The 27973-nt window shown below is 42.6% G+C and overlaps 1 protein-coding gene and 1 non-coding gene across 5 annotated transcripts in view; both read right to left on the reverse strand.

The window, feature by feature from the left end:
- The window catches only part of PEX5L (peroxisomal biogenesis factor 5 like), a 213064-nt gene that overhangs the window by 32693 nt on the left and 152398 nt on the right, over positions 1-27973 (reverse strand). The gene's annotated exons all lie outside the window — the stretch shown is intronic.
- LOC142455871 (small nucleolar RNA SNORA61) lies at positions 4769-4888 on the reverse strand. Its single transcript, XR_012785983.1, has one exon. It is a non-coding gene; the product is annotated as a small nucleolar RNA SNORA61 (small nucleolar RNA).

Genomic DNA, 27973 nt, shown 5'->3' on the forward strand with positions numbered 1-27973 from the left:
AAACCATCAACATATGGACAACTGATCTTTGACAAAGCCCCCAAAAGGATCAAGTGGGAGGTGGGTAGATACTCTCTTTAAAAAGTAGTGCTGAGGACCTGATGCAAAGGGCTTAAGTGGAGAGCAAATGCTTTGAGAATGATTGGGGCAGGGAATGTATGGATGTGCTTTATACAATTGATGTATGTATATGTATGGATTGTGATAAGAGTTGTATGAGCCCCTAATAAAACGTTTAAAAAAAAGTAGTGCTGATGATGTTCACCTTCCCGACATGATTACTGAAGACAAAGCAGGTACATAAGCAAATGAGGTGAAGAAAGCTGATAGTGTCTGGCTATCAAAAGAATAGCATCAGGGGTCTTAAAGGCTTGAAGATAAACAAGCAGCCATTTAGCTGAGAAGCAACAAAGCCCACATGGAAGAAGCACACCAGCCTGTGTGATCATGGGGTATTGATGGGATGAGGTATTAAGCATCAAAGAACAAACATCACATCATAGTGAATGAGGGGGAGTGGAAATCCAAAGCCCATCTGTAGGCAGCTGGACATCCCTTACCAAAGGATCTCGGGGAGGAGACAAGCCAGCCAGGGTGCAGTATAGCAATGATGAAACATATAACTTTCCACTAGTTCCTAAATGCTTTCTCTCCCCCCTCTCCCCCACCACTATCATGATCCCAATTCTACCTTACAAATCTGGCTAGACCAGAGCATGTACACTGGTACAGATAAGAACTGGAAACACAGGGAATCCAGAACAGATAAACCCCTCAGGACCAATCATGAGAGAAGCAATACCAGGAGGGTAGTGGAAGGTGGGGTAGAAAGGGGGAACCTATCACAAGGATCTACCTAGAACACCTTCCCTGGGGGAGGGGGCGTTGGAGGGAGGGGAAAATGAGGAGCTGATACCAAGGGCTCAATTAGAATGCAAATGTTTTGAGATGTATGCATGGATTGTGATAAGAGTTGTACAAGCCCCCAATAAAAAAAAAAGTTGTGCTAGAAACAATGGATATTCACCTGTAGAAAAATGAAGCAAGATGTTTACCTCACCCCCACGCACAAGAACAAAATCAAGGTGAATCACAGACCTAGAAGTCATACCGCAAACTCAGAAACATCAATGAAGGAATAGCACCTATGTTCATGCCCTCGCTCAATGCAAGAACACTTTGTTCTAACAACCTGGCATTCTCTGATGCTCACCTTCTCAGCATGATTGCTGAAGACAAAATGGGTGCATAAGCAAATGTGACAAAGAAAGCTGATGGCGACCGGCTATCAAAAGATACAGCATCTGGGGTCTTAAAGGCTTGAAGTGAAACAAGTGGCTATTCAGCAGAGAAGCAACAAGCCCACATGGAAGAAGCATACCAGCCTGTGTAATAGGCACCAGAAGACCCACAAACAAACAGCAAACAAACAAAAACACCATATTGTTGAGAATGAGGGGGCTGGAGCAGAGACCCCCAACCCATCTGTAGACAATACGACATCCCTTCATAGAAGAAACACAGGAAGGGATGAGTCAACCAGGGTGTAGTATTTCTCTGGTTCTTTGAGGCTTCCTGGCTCTCCACTATCATGATCCTAGTCCTGCCTTTCAGTCCTGGCTAGACCAGAGCGTGTGCACTGGTGCAGCTAAGAGCTCAGGATATGGAATCCCGGTCAGATAACCCCCTCAGGAACAGAATTGGACATAGTGATAGCAGGAGGGTAAGGAAAAGGTGGTGGTGGGGTGTGTGTGTGTGTGTGTGTGTGTGTGTGTGTGTGTGTGTGTAGGGGGGCGGCGTGGAGGGGGGGAAGGGGGACCGACTGCAATGATCAACGCGCAAGTACCCCCTCTCCTCAGGGGGATGAACAACAGAAACTTGGGTGAAGGGCGATAGTGGTCGGTGTAAGTGTAAGTATTTTTTTATCACTAGTAAGTCATAAGTTATAAAGGGGTCATGAGTCTGGGAGTGGGGAGGGAAGGAAAAAAGAGGAGCTGATACCAAGGGCTCAAATAGAAAGTAAATGTTTAGAAAATGATGATGGCAACATATTTACAAATATGCTTGAAGCAGTTGATGTATGAAATATTATAAGAGCTTAAAGAGCCCCTAAAATTATTAAGAAAACAAAACAAAAGATACAAATATTCGGGTTGCCTCTGGGATAGACACTATTCTGTATGCAAAAAGAATTGGCCATCACTACAGATGTAGGCAGGCACCTGGGCAAATAGCCGGAGGTTCTCACCAGACAGAGTGCTAGCAAGTTACCTGGAGAAACATGGGGAAGAAAAATTGAAAGTGATAACAATGAGCACAGGAGGCTGGAAATAATGTAGTACAGGGCGTGAGCAGGAGATCAGAGAGAAACGAAGTCGTTTTTAAGAGATAATCTAAGATCTCGGCTTTACATTTCTGTTTTTTCTTTTCCCGTCTTAAGGCCTAGTACAAGGGCCCAAAGGAGTGGAGTATTAAAGAGCAAAACCTGTTGTCCAAGTGGGAAGCTCTCATTTTTGGGAGGACTCTCAGCAAATTCATTGATAAACAATGTCTTTACAGAGCTGGGATTTCACATGATTTTATCTGTGTTTGTGGAATGAGTGGTATTTGCATTTACAACAAAGTACTACTGTTAATGTGCCAGAACTGGGGTTGGGAGATAATAACTAAGGTTTTAATATGGTCAGTTTATCGGAGACTGTGAAGTTCTTGTAGGCTAATTTTGAGCAGTTAGTGACCAGTGACACATGGGTTAATTTATCACAGGCAGGAGGAGATGGGGAGTGGGTCCTTGGAGTTGATCCTCGATTCAGGATCCAGAGGATGACAGGCCTGTGATAAAGGAATCAGGTCTGGCTTAGCCCCAGAAGGGGTTGTTATTCAATCATTTCCGTAAGTAGTGGTAAGTTAATGGGAAACTCCCTACTATTTTTTTTTAAACAAGGTGTTAGAAACATTCATTAAACCCAAACTATGTGCTTTGCCCTTGGGTAATAATGAGAGAAACCAAATGAAAACAAAAAACTGGTACCATCAATAAGCTCATTGCCCAGTGGGAGAAATAAAAAAAAAAGTGGTCACTATAATTCAGGATACACGTAAAAACAAGCAAACAAACAAACACCACCAGAATCACTGTGATTGAGTTGATTCTGACTCATAGTGACTTCTTAGGACAGAGATGAACTGCCTCTGTGGGTTCTGAGATTGCAAATCTTAATAGAAGCAGAAGGGCCCATGCAAACCCTACTGTGCTACCAGGGCTCCGTGTAATTCAGGCAAGGGGAAGAACATTCTGCACAAAAGAGACAAACTCGCCTGCTCAAGGTTACGTTATTTTTGGTAATTGGTAGACCCAGGATTAAATGTTTAATTATTTCCTTATGTGGTATGTAGGGGCACTCCAAAATTCAGGGGGGCACTTGGCATGATTAAGACAGTTCCTGATAGAAGCCAAAATCCATATTGTTTTAAAAACTCGCACTTCAGGCTGCTGTTTATCATTAAGTTTGAGAGACATTATCAGTTATTGTGATTGTTTCCAGAGGGGTTTGAAAAGGAATGATTTGTTTTCTGGGTAGGCTGCAAGAGTAAAGATTGAAAAATTTTCAAGGAAAGGGTCTTGAAATGCTTGAAAAAACTGTGACCAAATTAGAAAACAGATTGTGTTTGACTCAAGAGGTCAGTCAGTCAGTGATGTCCATGTGCTCAGGCACTCCAAAACCATGGTTCTTGGCATGATTCATGATAACGGTTCTAGACCTATACCAAAGCACCAATGTTAAATAAGAGTTGTTCAAAGTCTTCCCTTTTGCCTTGTTAAAAATAAAGCCTTCAATTGAGAGCTGTATCTTACTGTGAAACTTAAACTCCTGTCAGCAAACAATACAAGGAACAAGAGTATGGGCTGTGAAGAAATATTTGTCAGAACATGTTTATCAAGATGGTCTCAGAGGAATGCTTGCAATGCAGGCTTCAGAAAGAATGTCTCCATAGCTTCCTAAGTTGGCTCCAAGAAATCTATTAGAAAATCAGTCAGGTAACTTTGTAAAGTTTCAGTGTGCTAGTTTCCTTGTAAATCAAGTGAAATCGCAAATCCCCGTGATTGTAAAGGTCATGTACTCACTTCTCCACTTTCCGTATCTAAGCTCATTTCTTTCTCAGGATATTGGAGCATCTTGATCAATCCTCACTAAAAGTTGCCTTGATTTGAGTGGTTCTGAGTCTTCCATAAAATTCTTTGTTTCAGGGAATCCAGGGCGGATGATCCTTTTAGGACCAGGGGTGTGAGGGGCGATACTGGGACCGTAGAGGGTGAGTGGGTAGGAAAGGGGGAACCGAATACAGGGATCTACATGCGACCTCCTCCCTGGGAGAGGGACAACAGAGAAGGGGGTGAAGGGAGACTTCGGACAGGACAAGATATGACAAAATAATAATTTATAAATTATCAAGAGTCCATGAGGGAGGGGGGAGCAGGAAGGGAAGGGGAAAAACGAGGAGCTGATACCAGAGGCTTAAGTGGAGAGCAAATGTTTTGAGAATGATGAGGGAAATGAATGTACAAATGTGCTTTACACAATTGATGTATGTATGGATTGTGATAAGAGTCAGATGAGCCCCTAATAAAATGATTAAAAATTATTTGTTTTAATTCTAACAGAGACTCTGGCTGTATTTTTTGACAGTGGTAAATTGCTTCTTCCCCAAATGGCCACAGTGTATTTCCATTCCCATATGCTTTATTTTTTAAACATTTTTAATTTTACCCTGTTTGAAACTAGCCTGAGCTCCAGGAGCACTGAGGGGCAGCTGCAATGTTTCTTTTGCTCCTTTTCCGACCACTGAGACCAGTGTTTTGATCCGATGGGAAAGGGATCTGGAAGGTTTCCCACATTCTTTCCTAGACCTGCCCTCCACTCCATTAAAAGCTGGGTCTATATCCCGCCTTTGATCATCTTGATAATTGGAATGCAGGGGAAATGTGTGAATTTTGAGGATAAGTCATAAAATTTTATATGACTTTTGCCTGCCTCTCCCTCTTTTTCTTGGTACACTAGCCTTGAAATATATGTACCATGCCTCATGGAAACCCGAGGCTCAAAAAAGACCATATATGTTCTAGTCCTTAACCACACAAAGATACCAGGCACCTTCCAAGTTGAACTATGAGTGAGCGTGTCTTCAGATGATCTAGCTGCTAGTCATTGCCCCCAGCCTTGAAGCTACTTGATGTCTAGTGGACAAAGATGGCATGCCCTCTTTGTTCAGTTGGTTCTGTCTCACGTGACCTGATGCACAACAGAACGAAACATTGCTCAGTCCTGTGCCATCTAACAACTATTGTCATGATTGAACCCATTGTTTCAGCCATGCATCACACTACCTCATTGAGGGTCGTTGTCCCCGACCTTCTGCTTTACCAAACATGATGTTTTTGTTTTTCTTCCAGGGACTGGTCTCTCTTGATAGCATGTCCAAAATATGTGGGACGATGTCTCACCATCCTTGTTTCTAAGGAGCATTCTGGCTCTGCTTCTTCCAAGGTAGATTTCTTTGCTGTTTGTCCATGGTACTTTCAATGTTCTTCATAAACACCATAATTTAAATGCAGTGCTTCTCCTTTGGTCTTCTTTATTCAACATTTTATATTCACACACATATGAGGCAATTGAAAATACCATGGTTTGGGTCAGGCACGTGTTAGTCTTCGAAGTAACACCCTTGTTCATCAACACTTGTGCAACAGACTTACCCAATGCAATGCATTATTTCATTTCTGACTGCTGCTTCCATAGCATTGATTGTGGATCCAAGAAAGACAAAATCCTTGACAACTACAGTGTTTTCTCTGTTTATCATGATGTGACCGCTTGGTCTAGCTGTGAGGATTTTGGTTTCTTTTACACTGAGTGAATTTTAATCGAGATTGAAGACTGCAATCCTTGTTACTCACCAGCAAGGGCTTCAAGTCTTCCTCACTTTCAACATGCAGGTTAGTGTGATCTGTATATCACAGGTATTAATAGTCTTCCTCCAATCTTGATGCTGAATTATTATTCACATAATTCAACTCTGATTAATTGCTTAGCCTACAGACTGAATAGAGATGGTGAGAGGATATAAACTTGTTGCATACCTTTCCTGATTTTAAACCATGCAGTATTTTCTTACTCTGTTCTCACAACTTCCTCTGGATCCATGCACATGGGAGTGTTCTAGAATTCCCATTTTTCTTAAGGCGAGCCATAGTTTTCTATAATCTACACAGTCAAACGCTTTGGCATAGTCAATAAAACATCAATAAATATCTTTCTGGTATTCTCTGTTTTGAGTCAAGTTCCACCCAACATCAACAATATTAATCCTGGTTCCACAGCCTCTTATGAACCTCTGGCAGCTTCCAGTCCACTGCTGCAACCTCTGTTGGATGATATGCAGAAAACTTTTACTTGCATATGAGATCAACGATATTTTTCTACAGTTTTTGCATTCTTTAAAAAATCATTTTATTGGGGGCTCTTACAGCTCTCATAACATTCCACACATCAATTGTATCAAGCATATTTGCACATATGGTGCCATCATCATTTTCGAAGCATTTACTTTCTATTTGAGCCCTTGGAATCAGCCCCTCTCTTTACCCTCCCTCCTTACTCTCTCACCCTCGTGATCCCTAGATAAATTATAAAGCATTATTATTGTCCTAAGTTTGTGCATTCTTTTGGGTCACTTTTCTTTGGAATGGGTACAAATATGTATCTCTTCCAGTTAGTTGGCCAAGTAGCCGTGTTCCAAATTTCCTTTATAGATGAGTGAGTGCTTCCAGTGCTTCATCAACATTTTGAAACTTTTCAATTGATTTTCCTTATGTCTTTGGAGCTTTGTGTTTGGTTAATGTCTTTAGTGTGCCTTGGACTTCCACTAATTCTTTTTGGTACAGTGACTCTCTGTAGTTGTCCTCTTCTGAACCTCTGGCAGCTCCCTGTCAATGTACCTTTATTGGACGATCGTCAGAAAAGTTTTGTTTGCATGTGGTACTAATGATTCTAATTTTCTCATTCTGTTGGGTCACCTTTCTTTGGGCTGGGTACAAATATGATCTCTTCTAGTCAGCTGAACAAGTCGCTGTTTTCCAAAGTTCCTCTCACAGACAAGTGAGTGCTTCCAGAGCTTCATCAGCTCGTTAAAACATTCCATCAATCCCTGGAGCCTTGTTTGTGGCTAATGCTTTTTGCCCAGCATGATCTTATTTAATCATTACCATTGGTTCTTACCCATATGCTACCCCTTGAAATGGTGCAATTTCAACCAGTTCTTTGTGGTACGGCGACTTTGTGTCTTCTTTCCATCTACTGTTGATGCTTCCTGCATCCTTCAATGTTTGGCCCACAGAATCTTTCAGTATTGTAACTCAAGGCTTGCATTTTTCTTTATTCCTTTCAATTTAAGATATGCTGAGCTCATTCTTAAGCCACGAATTGGAATAATTTATTACTACTTTATGAGAAGAGACTGTGGTAGTGGAAGAAAACTAGGCTTACAGAAGGGACCGTATGAGTTGGGAATTCTTTAAAGTAAGGCTGGCTGAAAAAGGGTGGCAGCATTTCCCCCTCAACTATTATAAAAACAAGGAATTTTGTGCTTAAACCAGAGTTTGCACATGATTGGCCGACAGGCCTGATCTAGCAAGAGATGTTTTTTTCACTGTTCTATCTGGATACACATTTTCATATAAAACTCAGATTTCAGGCATTTAAAAAATCTGTTAATAAGGGCCCATCAATTCATTAGACTGAATGGTGCCAGTGGTCTTCTTCAGAATTCAATATGGTCTTCACCACTGTTCCCCCCAGTTCCTTTACCTTTTCCAGCTTGGCTTAGCAGGCAAGTGAGCTAGAAACTTCTCTATATATGTAACCAAGTTCCCTACTGTGTGATATTCCAGAATCCTAACATGCGAATGGTCATTTTAAATGTCTAAGATGGAGATGTCAACAGTAGTCTTCAGTATAGTTTCACTTGAAATGGTATGTGTTTGTACACATGTGATATGAGGGGGCTTAAAAAATTTCATGGAAAAATGATGATGGATTTCCCCCCACAAAATTTCTGAAACTATAGAATTGATTCTGACTCTCGGTGACCCTGACTCCAACTGTCAAGAGATGAACTGCTCCATAGGGTCTTTGAGGCCATGGCCTTTGGAAGCAGATCTCCTGGGTTTTGTCCAAGGTCATTTCCTTGAACACTACACAAGACTCAGTGTGTGCCATCTTAGGGCTGTCCAGAACACAGCTTGGAAAACACTCAGCTCAAGAGACAATGGTTCTAAGCACCTTAAACTCAAGCAAAAATAGGAATCTTTGCTGGGTTCATTTGACTGTATCTTGGGACCAGCTCCCAAGGACAGGAATTTAGTTGGCATCACTTGTGTTTATATAATTGTTTCTAAGAAAGCTGTTCTCCAAGTAGCTAACATGTTCTCTTAGCCTCACATCTGTGGTGGGAATCAGAACTCTTCACAGTTTCATGGTCATTGTTTAAGAAAGGAAGTGAAACCTGGAATGTGAAGGGAATAGTAATAATAATCATAAAACGTTTGGGCATGTTTCTGAAAAGATAACTCATTAGCTCAGTTTATTTTTTTCAATACTAACTAGTCATTTAAAATGGCCCGTTAAATTACAGACAATTATATACAGCATGGAAAATGGTTAGAAGAAACATGAAAACTATGAAAACAGATCATTTATTAATAATGCCATGGAGTTTCTGGGTAATTCCTGACCTACGCTACCTCAACTGTTTGATCTGCATTATTGTTGTCGCTATTAAAACAACTTAAACAAGAGAAAAATCACGGAAAAAAGTGACCAACACATTTTAAGCTCTATGGCTGGTTGAGGCCCTATAAAACAAGTGCTTTCTAAATATTGCTTGCTGTGGGCAAAGTGGCTCAGAGCCATTGTTTGGGTGTGAGATGGGGTTAGCATCCTAGCTCTGATATTTGAGAGCTGTGTGACCTTGAACAAGTTACGGAATCTGTGCTCCTGTTTCTCCTCTGGAGGCTGGAAGAACACGCACGTGGCAGCACTCAGTGAAATGAATGTAGGACATTTGGCACGGGGAATAGAAAGGACGCACTCAGGGACTGCTGGTGGTTAGTTTGAAGCTACTTTAAGATACAGGCATTTAGACAGACTCTTTCCCTCCTCCTTTTTCCTTTGAAAGGACCAAGAAAGGGATGCATTTACAAGCAGTCTCTTGCAAAATTTTTCTTGGTAATAAGAAATAAAAAACAAACAAACAAACACAAATTTAAACTTGCTATATCAATATCCAGGGATTTTGGTGACAGTGAGATATGCATTGAGCTGCCAATCACAAGGACAGTGGTTCAAAACAACCTCCCCCCCCCCCCCCCCCCCCCCCGGGCAACTGCATCTGAGAAAGATGGGACTGTCTGCTTCTGCAGTACGGAAAGTCTCAGACAAGCCAAAGAGCAGTTCTGCGCTGCCCTACAGGATCACCATGAGTTGGGATTAACTTGACCAAAAACTCTTTCACCCTCTGGGGATATTTAAAGAGGGAAAAACCTGACAGTCATTTTGGGGAAAAGTTATTAAAAAGCCACTCTGATTTTATCGATCATATTGTACTTAAATGCCCTGACTTCCCTTTTTCTTGGTTATGGCCTGATTGCCACAGAGGCTGAGTATTGGTGAAGACAGAGTCTAGAACCCGTTTGTTATCTTATAAAGGTCTGGGGAAACAAAATGGTTGAAGCTGATTTCTGTGACATGGAAATCAAGCTGGCTGACTCAAGAGCCGGGCAAGCTTTCTGGAAAGCTGCCAGGAGCTCTCCAGCCTTGGTTCTGAGGTGGGCAGGTGGACCTATTTGTGCTACTTTGAGTTAATACCCAGCTGTTCCTGGTTACTGTGACGTTTGCTAGGTTCTGTTCCATCCACGAATGCCTTAAAAAAATTCCAGATGGCCAAAATACTCCTGGTGTATTGGTTTATTGGCCAATGGGGATTAATTAAGACAAAACTACAGAAACATTTTCTCTGCCAAGAACAGTAGGCAGTGAATATGGTTTCTAGGCAGCAGCTGCCTCATTTCCACTATGAAAACACAGAAGAGAGGCCCAATACAATGCCAGACAAGAGACTCTACTAGGTTGGGCTAAAACCCATTAACTGTACAATATTTACCAAAGAATCAGACAAGTTGGCTCAGTGCTATGGACGGCTCGATATGCTGAGGAACAGCTCAGGGTGAGAACAGCTACACAAACCTAAGACATTTTATGTTATCTAACTAATAATAGGGGTTCTGGGCAATACAAGGAGTTGACATTTTCAGCTGCTGATTTAAACATTGGGTGTGGGGTTTGCGTGTGTGTGTAGGAGTCCATCCATCAGGTGCCAGGCATTACAAGCAGTCAATCAATGTGTGACAATTGGTCTTTCTTTACCTGGAGTAACAGAGGAAGAAGGAGAGAAAGGAAAAGTAGGGGAAGGGAAATGTGTGGCTAATTGCCTCCACGAACAACTGCCTCCTCAAATATGCAACCACAAGAACAAGAGAGTGTTTGCTCAAGGATTCCATAGAAGTATCCTGATGATAAGGGAGAACACAGAACAGAATTTCAAATTCTCATGAGAACAGAATTTCTGGAGTCATGAAGGCAAGAGGAGCACCTGAAACTATTGTACTGGGAAACTTTTTAAACCCTAAACCAAAAATACCTCCCCAAACCTTCTTAAAACCAAATAATAATCTAGCTAATAGAATTCCCAAACTTTTGTAGCCTACACCCTCTTTTCCAGAAAAAATATATATGACTCAGCACCCCAGTCATAATTAAATCCTTTTGTATTCTAGCCCGCAGCTCAGGATAAAGTGTAGGTATCTGCTTTGGCACGTCCCCTTGATCATTCCAGCACCCCTCAGGGTGTGGTATCACCATCCACTTTGGGAAACACTGGTCCAGCTTACCTGGTTAAAAAAATGTTTGTCTTAAGCATTCCACTCCTTGAAGAACTATCTCCATGGGACCAAAGTGACAACAGCAATTGGAAAGAGGAGATAGGAATTTAGAGGACAGTGAGTTTCCACCCGGGGTGGAATGACTCAGGAAAGGAGGCGAGAATGGATTTACAACTCTAAGAATGTAATCAATGTCACTGCAGTGCACATGCAGAAACTGCTGTATACTTACTGTGCATATTCTCAATAACAAAGGAATGCGACAAGCCAGCAAACAAACAAGTGAGCAAAACTCCCGTGGAGCGCAGTTCTAATATACCACTTGGGCTCCACCAGAAATAGGAATCCATTTTACAGCAACGGTGCTTTAACTAATGGCAAAGGTTTCTGGAGTTGAACACATCATACCTAGCTGCAAGTATTCTCTGACATTATTATGGTATTAGGAACATTTTTGAAAAGTCAAGCATAATATTTTAAAATGAAGTACTTCATGTTTATGAAATAGGTTTAAATTGTATAGATCCTCTCTTTTATTTGGGTATTTAATAACATTTGAAGGGTAGCAGATCAAAGAAATGTATACTGTCCTTATACAGGTCCAGGGCAAGGAATAAGTTGATATGGTCCTTCTGGCCATAGTCCTCCCTCTTGGGTGTGTTATAAATTTATACCTGCAGTTTATGGTCTCATTTTGGAGTGATTTGGCCATTATATTAATGAGCTACAGTTACAATGGGATATATCTTGAGTCTCTATTTTACTAGAATTCTACTTAAATCATTATCCTCACCCCAATCATCACCCTACCAAATCCTTGTTCAAATAAGGTGAGTTCCCTTAAGGTATGGTCTGCATCCAATATATATTTGAGTCCTCTGGCAAAGCTATCTCCCTTGCTCTGAATCTGTACCTGGCAAGCCATCATCTGGCATCTGCTTCTTGGGACTTGAGTTAGCAGTCGTCTATAATGTGACCTGATTCACCAGCTTCCATAGCCTGTGGACCATCAAGATTTTGTCTGACTTGCTGATTTGGGTTCCTCAGTGTTTGCAATCATGAAAGCTGGAAGAGGCCCCTACATCAGTGGTTCTCAACCTTCCTCATACCACGACCCTTTCACACAGCTCCTCATGTGGTGGTGAGCCCCCCAACCATAAAATTATTTTCGTTGCTACTTCATAACTGTCATTTTGCTACTGTTATGAATTGGGCGATCCTGTGAAAGGGTTGTTCGACCCCCCCCCAAGGGGTCGTAGCCCACAGGTTGAGAACTGCTGCTTTAGTGTGACACTTGACCTATGACCTTGGAACTTGTCAGTCTCCACAACTGTATGAGCCATTTTTTTGTGAGATGTTGCAGCAAAGTATGAAACTTGAGTGGGGAGGGAGAGGACTTTGGCTTGAGGACTAGTTGATAAAAGAGTTGATGAAATGATACAGCAGGTTGGAAAAATGGAATATTTGGACATCTTCAATGTCTGCCTCATAGGAACAAGCTTTGTGCTAATCCTGCTAAAGGAAATTATTTATGCAACATTGATTCATCTATTTGGCAACCATATTGACAAACTCACGTTGATAGGCAATGTTCTACTCTCCCAGGATTTCGCTGTGAAAAAAAGAGATATTGCCGTGCCTTTGGAGTGTACACTCTGGTGGGGGCCTAGCATTTTATGTGCTGTGATTGGGGTGTAAAGATTCTCTGGGAGCACTTAGGTCTTCCTAGAAGCAGTAATAGACAACGGTGACTCTAATTATAAATTAAGAAGAAGATTATATGGTCAGTTCTGGAGACTGAAATTCACTTTTAGTGTTGCTAAGGTAGACATCAGGGTAGGAGGCTGAGTTGAGGCTGTCGAGGGAAGAACAATGCTTGTGAAGGGCCTTATAAAGCTACTTAATGACTTTGGACTTAGAAGGACAGTGGGAAGTTATTATTCAGGCCTATATTTTTGCAAGATGACTCTGGCTAACGTGAGGAGAATGGAGGCAGGAAGATCAGTCAAAGGGGATGTTAGAATGAATTCTACTTGGTGTTTTATTATATTTAGGGGAAATCAAGACGAGTAAGACTGCTGGCTTGACTGATCTTATCTTTAAGGTAAAGAAGAGACCAGGTGATGAAGCTGAGCTCAGTTCTGGATGTGTCTGGCAGACGTTGAGTAGGATGGGGGCTATATGGGTGTGGTCTCAGGAGGAAAACCAGGGCCAGAGAGGTGGATACTGGAGTCACAGCAAGTGATTGGTGATGGGGTTCACAGGAGGAGGGCAATACATTCATTCCACCAGTGGGCCTCAGGAAAGGAGAGCAGCTGCCCGAGGGACACACCAGCAACAAGGAACGGGTAGAGGAGGAAGATCTCGCTTAGGAAAGAGGACGACCACAAGGTCAGAACATCCAACGGAAGAGAAACATTAAGTTGAGGAAGCGGTGAGTGGTGTTCCCTGCTGCTCCGAGTCTAGATTAGACTGCAGCAGGCCTCGGAGAGGTTAACAGCTATAGAAGGGTGGTCAGTTTGGTCACAGCAGCTTCAGGGAAAATAGGACTGGGAGCCAGATTTGCAGGGAGGGAGGACAAGCGAGAACGGAAAAACACTCACGTGGGCCTATATTTTCATAATAGCCACAGCCATTTTGGAGGGTTTGTAAGTCACGGAAGCTGGGGAACACTGACCTCCGCTTGCTGTTGAGGTGGTTCTGTGGCATGGGGACCCCATGTGTGCTGAGGAGAAGTGCTCTATAGCCGTGGTTTTCACCCTCCCTAATGCCGCAACCCTTTCATGCAGGTCCTCATGTGGTGGTGACCCCAACCAGAACATTATTTTTGTTGCTATCCTCATCACTGTCATCTTGCTACTGTTATGTGTTAGGCGACCCCTGTGAAAAGGTCATTGGACCCCCAAAGGGTCGCAGCCCACAGGTTGAGAACCGCTGATCTAGAGAGTTTTCAAGGATATGACCTTTGAAAGCAGATTACCCACCCACTCTTCTAAGGTGGGTTTGAGCCACCTAACTTTCAGCCATTAGTCTTTAGTTATTTGTGCAATTTTTTAATCTATCTCTGGAGGCCTGGTGGTGTAGGTGTTACGTGTTGGGCTGCTAACCAGAAGGTCAATAGTTCAAAACCAGCAGATGCTCTGTGATAGAAAGATGAGGTTTTCTATTCTCACAAGGAGTTAGTCTTAGAAACCCACCGGGGGGGCAGTTCTAATCTGACCCATAGAGTCTTTATGAGTTGGAATCAGCTTGATGACAGTGAGTTTCGATTTTGGATCTATCTATCTGCCTATCTGCTAATCTAGCTATCCTATTCTTAACAGCTAAACCAAATGCCCTATTTGACTCTTAGCTAAGGCTGAGAACAGGAATGGGTGGGAAAAGAACACTGTGTTTTCTTTCTAGCATTGTCTCCTTGAATCCTAGCATCCTATCAAGAAGAAAGAGGCCTTAGCAATGGCTATCCCAACTCCACCCTCTGGGGGAATAACTTGCAGGTATTAAGGCCAAAGAGACAAACTAAGGGCTATTGCAGTAACCTGTGTTGAGACCAAGGGGACTGCAGTGGGAATGGTGAGAAAAAGGTGAATCTGCACTTCAGAGGACAGCACTGAAGCTATAGTCCAGGGAGAGGAGTCTGTCTGGTCAGAGCGCACAGGAGCAAATGAAGAGGGAATGAGAGAGAGTGGAACACATCCTGGCCCACCAAGTCCCAAGGACGATATTCCTGCTCAGAGCAGCCAGTGCACAGAGGGCCATAGGGCCGGCCCCACCATGAGACATGGCGTCTCTCATTGACTCATAGCACTTCAAGGGATAACACTGGAGGTACTGTGGGAATTGTGCCCAATCTCACCCACCACACCTGGGTGAAATGCTAAAAGCATGCAACAGAGCAGCAAGGTAAGCAAAGCAACAAAATCCCCAGGGAATGCCAAAAATAGGCTTTGGGGCCAGGGTGTGGCACCCCACCAGACTCGCCCAGAAAACACTCCTAAAGGTCAACAAACAGACCTTGAACTATTTATAGGCTTTTCATTTTTTTGTTGTTTTATTTTCTTTTGCTCTTTTTTTGGTGCTTATAATTGTCTCTGCCTGTCTATCTAGATAAGATAGGCGGGATAAACAATCCAGAGGAGTAAAGAACGGGGCTGATGGTTGCAGGGGGACAAGGGAGAAGGGGAAGCAGGGTAATGGAAGTGAGTGTTAACAAACACAGGGAACAACACGTGATCTAAAATCAATGGCAAGAAGGGTTTAGGATGCCTGGTAGGGCTTGATCAAGGGCAATGTAACCAAGAGGAATTACTGAAACCCGAATGAAGGCCAAACATGATAGTGAGACAAGAGGAAAGTAAAATGAAATAGAGGAAAGAACTAAGAAGCAAAGGGCATTGCTAGCAGTTTAAATACAGGAATATACATATGTAAATATATTTCTATATAATGATAGGGAAGTAGATCTACGTACATATATTTATAGGTCTAACATTAAGTTAGCAGACAGACATTCAGCCTCTACTCCAGTACTCCTTCAGTTCAAGAACACTTTGTTCTAATAACCTGGCATTCCATGATGCCCAATTTCCTGACAGGATTGCTGAAGACAAAATCAGTGTGCATAAGCAAATGTGGTGAAGAAAGCTGATGGTGCCCGGCTATCAAAAGATATAGCACCTGGGTTCTTAAAGGCTTGAAGATAAACAAGCGGCCAGCGAGAAGAGAAGCAACAAAGTCCACATGGATGAAGCACACCAGCCTGTGTGATCATGAGGTGTCCATGGGATCAGGCATCAAGGACCCAGAACAAAAAAAATCGTATCATTATGAATGAGGGGGGAGTGCAGACAGGAGGCCCAAAGCCCATCTATAGACAATTGGACATCCCCTTACCGAAGGGTCATAAGGAAGAGACGAGCTAGTGAGGGTTCAGTGTAGCACAGTTGAAACATACAACTTTCCTCTAGTTCTTTCATGCTCCCCCACCCCACTATCATGACCCCAATTCTACCTCACAAGTCTGGCTAGATCAGAGCATGTACATGGGTACAGATAAGAGCTGGAAACACAGGGAATCCAGGACAGATAAACCCCTCAGGACTGGTATTGAGAGCAGTCATACCAGGAGAGGAAGGGGAAGGTTTGGGGAGAAAGTGGGAAGCGATTACAATAATCTCTATCTAACCCCTTCCCAAGGGGACAGGCTACAGAAAAATGGGTGAAGGGAGACATCAGTCAGTGCAAAACATGAAAAATTTTTTTTATGTATTATCAAGGGTTCATGAGGGAGGGAAGATGGGAGAGGGAAGGAAAAAATGAGGAGCTCATACCAAGGACCCAAGTAGAAAGAAAATGTTTTGAGAATGATGATGGCAACAAATGAGCAAATGCACTTGGCACATGGATTGTGATAAGAGCTGTATGATTAATAAATAAATTTTAAAAACTCAGTGAATCCGAAAGGTTGTAAGTGAAGAAATAGTGGTGTTAGTGACAGAACGGCATGGCCTCTTACTAAGAACACCTTTGTCACCTCGAATACGGCAAAATTGTAAAGAGCTTTAGAGTCTTCGGATGTTTTTGACCTTGACAACAATTCAGCATTTCGTAGATGCTGAAACACAGAAATGAGGTTGCTGGTCCACGGTCACTAGCTAGTTAAGGACAGAACCTGAGGCAATGCCCACATCCCCTAATTCCTACTCTTGTGCATTTTCATTAAGGCAACTTTGCTTCTCCTCGTCCCTCTCGGCATTGCTCCCTGTCCTTCACTTTAAGATCAATCAGTGTTAGTGCTCAGCACATACTGTGTTGGTTGGCGAAAAGAGCAGAACAGTTTTTCTGCTTGTCTCTTGTCACTTAATTTTCGGAGACAAACCAAGTTCATTCTGTGTAGAAATACAAGGTCGCTAACACGGCTCTCTGTTTCTTCTTTCAGAAATGAAGGAAACGGCACTAGAATGTTAAAATGGGACTCTTTCTTTTCTTTCCTTTCCTTTTAAAAACCATTTTTATTGGGGACTCGTACAACTCTTATCACAATCCACACATCCATCCATGTGTCAAGCACATTTGTACATTTGTTGCCATCATCGTTCTCAAAATATTTACTTTCTACTTGAGCCCTTGGTATCAGCTCCTCATCCCCTCCCCAATCTCTCTCCATTCTCCCTTCCCTCATGACCACTTGATAAGTTATAAATTATTATTATTTTGTCATATCTTACACTGTCTGACATCTCCCTTCACCCACTTTTCTGTTGTCTGTTCCCCAGGGAGGTTATATGTAGATCCCTGTGATTGGTTTCCCCTTTCGACTCCACCTTCCCTCCACCCTCCTGGTATCGCCACTCTCATCACTGGTCCTGAGGGGTTTATCTGTTCTGGATTCCCTGTATTTCTAGTTCCTATCTGTAACAGTGTACATACTCTGGTCTAGTCAAATTTGTAAGGTAGAATTGGGATCACAATAGTGGGGTGGGGGTGGGGGGGCGGAGGAAGCATTAAAGAACTAGAGGAAAGTTGTATGTTTCATAAAATGGGACTCTTTCAATCTGAGTTTTCATTACCGTTTTAAATGAATGAAATGGTTAATGCCTAATTACCTATCCAGGACTTGAAAAAAGAATCTTTAAAAAATTTTTAAAAAAGTATATAGATATACATGAAAAATCCTTTTGTATATTAACACCAAGAAAATTAAACAGAAATAAATCCAAATTTTCTATGAAAGTAAATCCTCACAACTGAGTGCAGGGCTGAGTAGGACTGTCTCATGGAGTTTCCAAGGCTATAGTCTTTATGGGGGAGCTCTGGTGCATGGTGGTTATGTGTTCAGCTGCTAACCATGAGGTTAGCAGTTTGAAATCACTATCCACTCCACAGGGGAAGACAAGGCTTTTTATTCCCATGAAGAGTTACAGTCTTGTTTTTAAACTTCTGATACCTATTCCTGTCGATATCTCATCATCACACAGGCTGGTGTGCTTCTTCCATATAGGCTTTGTTGCTTCCCTGCTAGATGGCTGCTTGTTCAAAAACAAGCAAATCAAATTGATGGGAAGAAATATAGGCAAAGTTGAGATCCAACGATAATTGGACAGTCCCTCACGAAAGGGCCATATGGGAGGGAAGATATATCCAGGGTGCAGTACAGCACTGATGAAACACACAACTATCCTCTAGTGTTTTAATATTTCTTCCCCTTACTCTTAGGTTCCCAGTTTTAGATTGTTAAACTTGTTAGACCTATGAATATTTATTTGTATAAGGACGATTGTTCAATGTATGAAATTCAAGATAGATGAACCCATCAGGAATAGTAATGGCAGGATTGATTCCCTGGGGTTACAGGAAGAGAGGCAGGGGAAGCTGGAAGGGGGAACTGATAGCAAAGATGACTGTATAGACCCACTCGAGGGGAATGGATAACAGAATTGTAGGGGAATCGATACAGTGGATAGTGTAAGATATGGCAAAAAAAACCAACAACAACCCCAAAACCCAAACCCTATAAAAATAAGGGTTCCTGTGGGGTAGGGTAGGGAAGGGAAGGGATAAAGGGGGGCTGATATCAAAGAGTTCAAGAAGACAGAAAATGTTTTGAAAATGATGGTGGCAGTAATTGTACACTTATGCTTGGTTTCATTGAATTATGGATTGTTATACTATCTGTAAGAGCTCCCAATAAAATGAGTAAAAACAAGAAGAGTTACAGCCTTGGAAACCCATAGGGCAGTTGTACTCTTTCGTATACGGTTGCTACGAGTCAGCATTGATTCCATGGTAGTGAGGTTATTTACTGGTTTAATTACTTATTGAGTCTTTATGGGAGCAGACTGCCACATCTCTCTCCGGTGGAGGGGTTGGGGTGGGTTCAAAACTGCTAGCATGGTTAGCATTGTGCTGCGGGGCTTTCTATATGTATGTATACATGTGCATATATAGTTTTAAAAGCATCATTCAGTCTCCAACCTGTATAAAAGGGGCTTAAGCTCAACATCATTGCTTGCAGGGACGAGGGGAGAGCGTTTTCACGAAGTGAATGGACAGGAATATATGTTTCTCATAGAGGAGAATGGGCCACCCAGGGGCCAGCCAAGCTGGAGCTGTCCTGAATGCCACCCAAGACGATTTCTGGGAGGATGAAGACAACTTTCACTGGAACTGTCTTTGCATCTTATGAATCTCTGAGAGACCCGCAGGAATGGGACATGAGATAACATGCTTGTGCTAAAAATCCCCCAATCCCAGAGACCACCTCTACCAACACCATGAGGTACCACTCCGTACCTGCTGGGATGGGGACTGTCAGACATCAGAAGATACTCACTAGTAGTGGAAAGGACACACAGACACGGGAGCGCTCCTGCACTGGAGGGGGTGGAGGGGAGGTGAAGTGTCAGAGCCCCTGTGGACAGTTTGAAGTTCCTCAAAACCCAGAAGAACAACATGGCCAGCAATTCAACTCTGACGTCTCTATTCAAACACATTGACAGCAGGGACTCAAAAAGACACAGGCACATTGATGTTTACTTCAGGGTTATTCACAAAGGCCCAAATGGAAACCACGCAGGACTCATCACCAGGTGAACAAATGAACAGAATGTGGTTTCTTCTTACAGTGGGATGTTCTCCAGCTTTAAAGAGAAATGAAGTACTGATATGTGCCATGACATAGATCGACCTTGAAAATATTATGCTGAGTGAAATAGCTCTTTCACAGATTGAGGAATATTGTCTGATTCCACTCATACGAGCTGTCTAGAATAGGCAGGTGTAAAGAGACAGGAAGTAGATTAGAGGCTATCAGAAGCTATGTGGCATCCGTATCTTTATTTTTGAATAAATCACTTTTTCTTGTAAAATTTGTCTGCTCACAGAGATGTGAGATAATAGATTAGTCCATCAGGGATGCTTCTCACTGGCAGAGACCCAGCAACTCTGGCGTGGCTCTGTGGGGGCCAGGCAGCAGTAGGGGCTTTTAATTTTTATTTTCTTGGAGGCAGAGTTTGGGATTTATTCTTTAAAAGGATATTTAGACTCTGAGGAACTTTGCTGACTTAATAAAAATGGCAAGGCCAATGGTGGTATCTAAGCTATGCTGTCATGACATATGAATAATTAAAAGGTTGTTTCCAAGGATAATTGTAGTTCCACATTTTAACGAAGTATTTAATGAAAATAAACTATAAGCATTCTCTTTTCTCATGTGTAGAACTCCTCAGCACCTACCAACAAATCTTTTAACTGAGACAAAAATGGGTACTTATAGCCTGTGTGATCCGGCTAGACCAGAGAATGTACACAGGTACAGATAAGAGTTGGAAACACAGGGAATCCAGGACAGATAAACCCCTCAGGACCAATAACGAGAGTAGTGATATCAGGAGGGTAAGAGGAAGTGAGGGAAGAAAGGGGGAACTGATCACAAAGATCTACATATAGCTCCCTACCTTGGGGACAGACAGCAGAAATGTGGGTGAAGGGAGACATCAATCTGTGTAAGATATGGGGAAAAAATGATAAATTGTCAAGGGTTCATGAGGGAGGGAGGGTAGAGGAGGGGGGAAATGAGCTGATACCAAGGGTTCAAGTAGAAAGAAAATATTTTGAAAATGATAATGGGAACATACATATGAATGTGCTTGACACAATATATGGATGTATGGATTGTGATAAGATCCGTATGAACCCCCAATAAAATAATGAAAAAATAATGGGTGTTCAGGACAAGCACATAGAACCTTGCTGAAACATTCAAAATATGAGAGGACAAGAGCATTTTATTCCCTTAGGAACTTGTATTTTGGTTGATACCTTTTGGACAAGATATTTAAAAAATTAAAACAATTACCTAATGCTCTCCCTTGTAGACCAAGCCGAGTCCCCAGGGTATGTGTGTGTGTGTGTACAAGTGGACAGCATACTAAGCTGCTAAACGAAAGGATGGGGATGTGAGGCTGCCCAGATGCACAGTGGAAGAAAGATCTGGCAAACTACTGCTGAAGAATCAGCCACTGAGTACCTGAACAGATATTCAAGTTGAACAGAGGTAGACAGGTAAATGGGACTATAATCATGAATATATATATATAGTTTCTATATGGTATATAGCTACATATATATTTACATGTGCTACAAATATATTGGTGATTATAGTAGAGCATACACAGGGCAAGGTTATGAAAATTTATTAGCCATAACTGAACATGAATCTCAAGGGACACCAAGGTCAATTGTTCACAGGATAACATCCTACTTTGGTGAGCAGCAACTGAATATCAAGAGCTCAGCAAGGCCATATGAGGTGCAACTTTTGGTTGCTCCCCATTCAAAACAAAGAATAGTGAAGAAAATGAAAGACCCAAGGAAACAATTAGTCCAAAGGACTAATGGGCCATGTGTACACCAGCCTCTATGATGCTGAGACCAGAAGAAGCAGATATTGCCATTAACAACTGCTCCCACTACCAACTGCTCTGAAGGGCATCATATTAGAAGAATTTGGACTAAGTGGGAGAAAAATGTGGACAAAACTCTAATTCATAAAACAATCACAAACAAACATTCCCCGTCTTACTGGTCTGACAGAGTCTATTGAAACTCCAAGTTTTAGGCTCTTAGATGCCTTTCATGTTTGGAACTGGGCTCAAGGCTGCGGCTAAACTTTCAGCCGAATGACAGACAGGCCTATAAGATAAAGAGCACCACAGGGAGATATGCACTCCTGAGCACACCCTCCTTAGGAAATCAAAAGGACACATTTACCCAGGGATAAAGCTCCTAAGCCAGGAATAGACAGGAAGAAGGACACAAGAAAACGGCAAACACAGAAGGAAATGGAAGGAGTGCTATTATGTTGTGGGGACATTCTGTGCCACTGATGTCACATAACAATGAGTGTATAAATTGTTGAATGGCAAATCAATTTGCTCTGTAAACTTGTACCCCAATCTCTCTGTCTTTCCACACACCCCCCCACCGCCCCCCACCCCACAATGACTATTTAAAGGATTTAACATGAACTGTATGAAATTGCAGTGCAGTGGATTGTGGGATATGGCTCTGTTAGCCATAGCCTTTGTAACTCTCACCAACTGACTAGGTGGGATTCTGCAAATGTGAGATATTTGTAGCTCACCAAAGGGATGAATTGTTTACTGATGTAAATAAGGTGTATGGCACTCTTGTAGGGTGAGACCATGCAAATGAGGTTTATGAAACCTTAGCATGATGACTGGCAAAAGGTGTCATTCTGTGGGGTTTAAAACAAGCCATCTCAGAAGGGGCAATATTGAAACAATTAAAAACATTTTTTTAGAAGAGTCAGGAGTAGATCGCAAGGTCTTTGTGTGGAAACTCATTGATTCAGGAGACAGAAAGCTGTTATGCCACAGATAGTGAAAGACAATAAAAAGCAGCCGCAGAGGGAGCTGAACCAAGGCCATGAGACAGAGGGGTGTGCTTCCCAATTCACGGAGTCAGACAGCTGAGTGTCTTTGGGCAGTAGGCTTACTGGCACAGGGGGTTGCCTTGATGTACTCAATTAAGGGGAGCTGAGGTGTCAACACAGAGAGCTAGAGCTGAGTGCTCTCAGGCTGAGTTTTGCTCTTAGAGTGGGGTACCTTTTGGCCATGAATTGACAGAGTTAAAAATGCTTTGTAACATTAGCTTAATTAAGCAGGCCACAAGGTTGAGGGCTTGGGCTTGCCTGTAAGCATGGCTCAGGGGAGGCTTTCCTGGTTGAAGACCTGTATCCTGAGTGCTCCAGATCCTAAATTAGAACCAGTTTTCCCTAGTCAACCTCATCGATGTGAGGGTTGTCTGTGGGTTCTATGTGGCCATTGCGGAGAGGTAGAGGGTGCTGGGGAAGGGAGGTTGGTGTCAGAACGGGTAAAGAAAGTTTGAGGGTGAAGGCATGTCTGACCTCTAGCTCATGGACTTGGCTTTGGGTTGATGTTGAGTTTGATTCTCCGTTCTTCTTGGGAAGTCCGAGGAGGCTCTACACTGGCCCCATGGCAATTTTGCATCAATGCAAAAAAGAAAAGAGAAAGAAAGAGCACCTGATGGAGCTCCAGCTGAACTCTGACACTCCCAGCGTCACCGCGGGCCAAAGCTGACTCAACAGGCACCCACTGGTTACTTTTACAGCACGACTGGGTCATGGCACAAGCCTCAAAGTTAGGGATAGGAAAAATAAATAATCAATCGCTTGATTCTTTCACCTAAGAAGAAAAAAAGTTATTTAAAAAAAATTATTTTCCTTGATTCTTTCACCTAAGAAGAAAAAAAGTTATTTAAAAAAAATTATTTTCCCCTTAGTGTTCTGATGTCGTTTTTCCCTCTAATGACACCCTTTTAAGTAGAAAAGTTTCCACGGCAGTCTGTTAAAAGTACCGGTTGTTATGGAGACCACAGGTTCTACCTTAATGAGAAACACCAAGGACCTGATCATCTCCTTGAAAGGCACCGCCTTCTTCCTTAGAAAGGGCATATGAGGGAGGGGGGAAAGGGGAGGGAGGGGCGGGGGGGGAAAGGGGAGGGAGGGGCGGGGGGGAAAAGAGGACCTGACGCAAGGGGCTTAAGTGGAGAGCAAATGCCTTGAGAATGATTGGGGCAGGGAATGTATGGATGTGCTTTATACAATTGATGTACGTATATGTATGGATTGTGGTAAGAGTTGTTGGAGTCCCTAATAAAATGTAAAAGAAGAAAAGAGAAAAAAAATGATTAGGGCAAAGACTGTACAGATGTGCTTTATACAATTGATGTATGTATATGTATGAACTGTGTAAAGAATTGTATCAGCCCCAATAAATTGTTAAAAAAAAAAAAGAAAGTTAAAAAAAAAAAAAAGAAAGGGAAAATCGATTCTTCCTTGTAGGAAGTGGTGAGGTGTCCTCCTCCGGAGGGGTCAATGATGATGCATGGTGACTGATTTCTCCTTCTGCTTAGCTCGCAGTCAGGAAACACAAATTTGACTATAAATGATGGGATTCAGGGGCCATTAAACAGATGATTCAAATTTATTTACAAAATCAGGCTTGGATTAAAACACTTTTGAATAAAGACTTAATTGTCGCTAGATAAGCTTTTGCACTGTTTTTCTTTGCGCTCAAAAGCCCCATCGTGTTTTCCAAATGGTGACAAATAGTATGTAGTCACTGGGCTCCCTCGCTTTAAAGACGAGAGTGGAAAACTACTCTTCAGTCAAGCTTTTCCTCAATGGTTAGATCACACGGTCATGCGCACGGACACTTGGTTCAGTTCTCCCAAAGGAAATAAGATGGAAACGTCCCAATGGGTCCTAGCAATTAAATCGCTGCCAAATGTACCTATTGAGCTAATAAAATGAAGAGGAACAAAAGAGTGATTTGGTGCATTCAAAGAAGGTTGGATTTGATGTTTCAGTGCCATCTGAGTTCACCTAACCTAGGCACTTCATTGACACCTAACTTATAGTTTGTGATTATACATCTGCATGCTTTCTTTGGACTAACGTAGGCTTCTGTGTCAGACACTATTCTAAGGAATGGAAATATTGCGGGAAAGAAGATCAAGCCTTTGCCTTCATGGAGTTTCTGGTCCAGAGGGAAAAAATAATAACAACAAATACGTAAACCAATGAGCAGCATCGTTTCTGACATTTATTAGCTTGATAAATAGTATGACAGGATAATGATGGACTTTTTAAGTCTGCTCGAGAGTGGGCATGTTCGAGCCGAGTCCTAACTCATCAGCAGAGGAGCACTCTAGGCTGGGGGCATGGAGATGGGACTGAGCTTGGAGGAATGACAAAACAGAAAGGCCAGGTGCTGCCATGTCCTGGGAGAGGAGGAGGGGTGGCTGGGTCAGTTTCTGTGGGTCCTAAGTAGGAACTTTGATTCTTATTTCATTTGTGATAGAGAACGATTGGCAGACTTGAGCAGGGTAGTAACGGGATCAGCTGCGCCCTTTGAGAAGAGGATGCGGCATGCAGGGGTGAGCCTGGATCCCTGGGGCACCAGCTGGGTGCTGGCGACTGAGCAAGAGCCTGCAGCAGTAGCTGGGGTGGGAGATGCAGGTTGTGTGAAGTAAGATTAGGGGAGGGGAGATGATGGATGTCTTTGGATTCCTTTGATCTCAAGATTATTTCCATAGGGCTTTCTGCTAGTTGGCTGTGAGGTTTTAGGGAAAGGAAGAGTACCTCTCAGGGATTTCCTTCCTGAGCAGGAGGTAAACTAGAGTAGGGGCAATTGTATGGAGCAGAATCAGCAGTTTGGGTTTCAACATGTTAAGTATCTGATGGACATTAGACCTCCAAATGACAGTATGAACAGATAATTATATTCAATTGTTGATATTAAGACAAGACTGAAAAGTTGATCTGGGGACAGATGGTATTTAAATCCATGAAACAAAGAGTTGGATAGCTGGGCCCAGCTGAGCTATGTTAACTTCCTCCCCAGGAGAAGGCAATACGGAGGACAGCACTGCAGATCTAGCCTGGGGCGAGAGGCGGGTCTGTCTAGACCACATGGGAGGGACTAAGTGAGGGGAGGGGAACAGAGAGAGAACCTCATCATGGCTCACCAAGCCCCGGGGCATGACATCCCTGCTCAGAATAGCCAATGCTCAGAGAGAACCATAGGGGAACAATCCTGAGGAGAAAACAATGGACCGGCAGTTTGGTGGGGGGCATGGGAGAGGAGGGGGCAGACAGGGGGTGTGGGGAGCTAACAAATTCAGGACAAGGGAACATAAGAGCTCTAAATTGATGGCAAAGGGTGGGTATAATGCCTGGTGGGATTTAATCAAGTTCTATGTATCCAAGAGAAACTACTGAGAGCTGAATGGAGGGTGAGTATGATAGTGGGATAGGAGGAAGGTGAAAGGAAATAGAGGAAAGAAATAGGAAGCAAAAGCTATTTATAGAAGTATAGCTATAGGCGTGCATATATGTAAATATACTAATTTGTAATGAAAGGGATAGAGGCCAATGTACATATATTTATATGCTAAGTATTAAGATAGCAGATGGACTTTGGACCTCTACTCAAAACCTTCCTTAACACAAGAACACTTTGCTCTAATAACCTGGCACTCTTTGATACTCACCTTTTCAACATAAAGACTGAAGACAAAATAGGGGCATAAGCAAATATGGTGAAGAGAGTGGATGGTGCCTGGCTATCAAAAGATATAGCATCTGGGGTCTTAAAGGCTTGAAGTTAAACAAGCAGCCCTCTAGCAGGGAAGCAAATAAGCCCACATGGAAGAAGCACACCAGCCTGTGTGATTATGTGGTGTCGACAGGATCAGTTACGAGGTATCAAAAGATTCCAAACAAACAACTATATTGATGCAAACAAGCAACCCATCTGTAGACAATTGAATATCCCCCCACAGAATCGTTATAAGGAAGGGATGATTCAACCAAGGTGCAGTATAGCACTGATGAAACATACATAATTCCTCTAGTTCCTGAATGCTTCCCCCCCCCCCACCCCAGCTCCCATTACCACGACCCAGTTCTACCTTACAAATCTGGCTAGACTGGAGAACACACATGGAATTCAGGACCGATAAAACCCTCAGGAATAGTAGTGGGAGTAGCAATAACATGAGGGTAGAGGAATGGTCTGGGAGGAGGAAGGGGAGAAAGGCGGATATATAGCCCCCCACCCTGAAGGGGGTGAATAACAGAAATGTGGGTGAAGGGAGACAAGGGACAGTGTAATATATGAAATAATAATAGCAATATATAATTGATAAGGATTCATGATGATGGAAGGGTAGGGAGGAAGAGAAAAAAAGAAGAGCTTATACCAAGGGCTCAAGTAGAAAATGTTTTGGAAATGATGATGGGCAACATATGTACCAATATGCTTGATATATTTGATGTATGGAATATTATAAGAGCTGTAAGAGCCCCCACTAAAATGATAAAAAGATTAAAGAGCTGGCTAGTGAGAATGTCTAGAAGGAGAAGAATAGAGTCAATGGCTTCCAGTTGACATCCGTCATATTTAGGAGGTAAGTGGAAGGGGAGGAGCCAGAGGGAGGAGACGGGTAGAAAAGGCCAATAAGACAAGTTAAATATGATTCAACATAGAACTCTATATAAGCTTGCTGAAGAAAAGCATGAATGATCTGCTTTCTGCTTCCTCTCTCTACCTCTTCATGCCATTCCCGGCCCCCGACTCTCACCCCTTTTTCTATCCGTACCCTTCAGTCTGAATATACTCAATGCCATCTGGGTATCTAAACCAAAAAGACAAACTCACTACTGTGGAGTTGATGTCCACTCATAGCAGTCCTATAGGGCAGGGGACAACTGCCCCTGTGAGTTTCCGAGACTGTAACTGTTTATGGGAGTAGAAAGTCACATCTTTCTCCCACAGAGCAGCTGGTGGCTTTGAACTGCCAACCTTGAGATGGCAGCCAATGCGTAACCACTATGCCACCTGGGCTCCTCTATCTGGACATGGTTGTACTGAATTCAGGCACTCACTTATCCCGTGTGCGTTTGCAAGTGTTCTCCCTGCTGCTTCAAATGTTGGCTTCCTTCTGGCTCTTCATCCTTCGGCTTCATTTTTCACCTGTGCTATTGGCGCCTAATCTCCCTTTAAGTAATAGGTCCTTTAGAAAGTCTGTTCTGCTCTGTCAGGGTGAGTTCTCTCCTAGGTGCATGCAGACGACCAGGGGCAGGTGTGACAATGTTTATGTCGTATTCGAAGTTTTGATTATCATTAACTTCCACCATATTTTTGACAAGTTGAAAAAAGAGGTAGAGTCTCTCACCTTTAGTATCTTTTGTACCTAACCTGGGGTCTGACAGGTCATAGTCACTTAATAAAGGTAATGCCGTTTTAAAGAGTTAAGTACATGAATATTTTAATTCTTGAGGATCAATTCAATTTCCTATAATATTGTAACTTCTGCTAAAATAATCAAAACTCACTGATATCTAAACATAAGGTTTATTCAGTAGTT

The sequence above is a fragment of the Tenrec ecaudatus genome, chromosome 8, assembly GCF_050624435.1.
Source record: "Tenrec ecaudatus isolate mTenEca1 chromosome 8, mTenEca1.hap1, whole genome shotgun sequence".
NCBI classification, from domain to species: domain Eukaryota; kingdom Metazoa; phylum Chordata; class Mammalia; order Afrosoricida; family Tenrecidae; genus Tenrec; species Tenrec ecaudatus.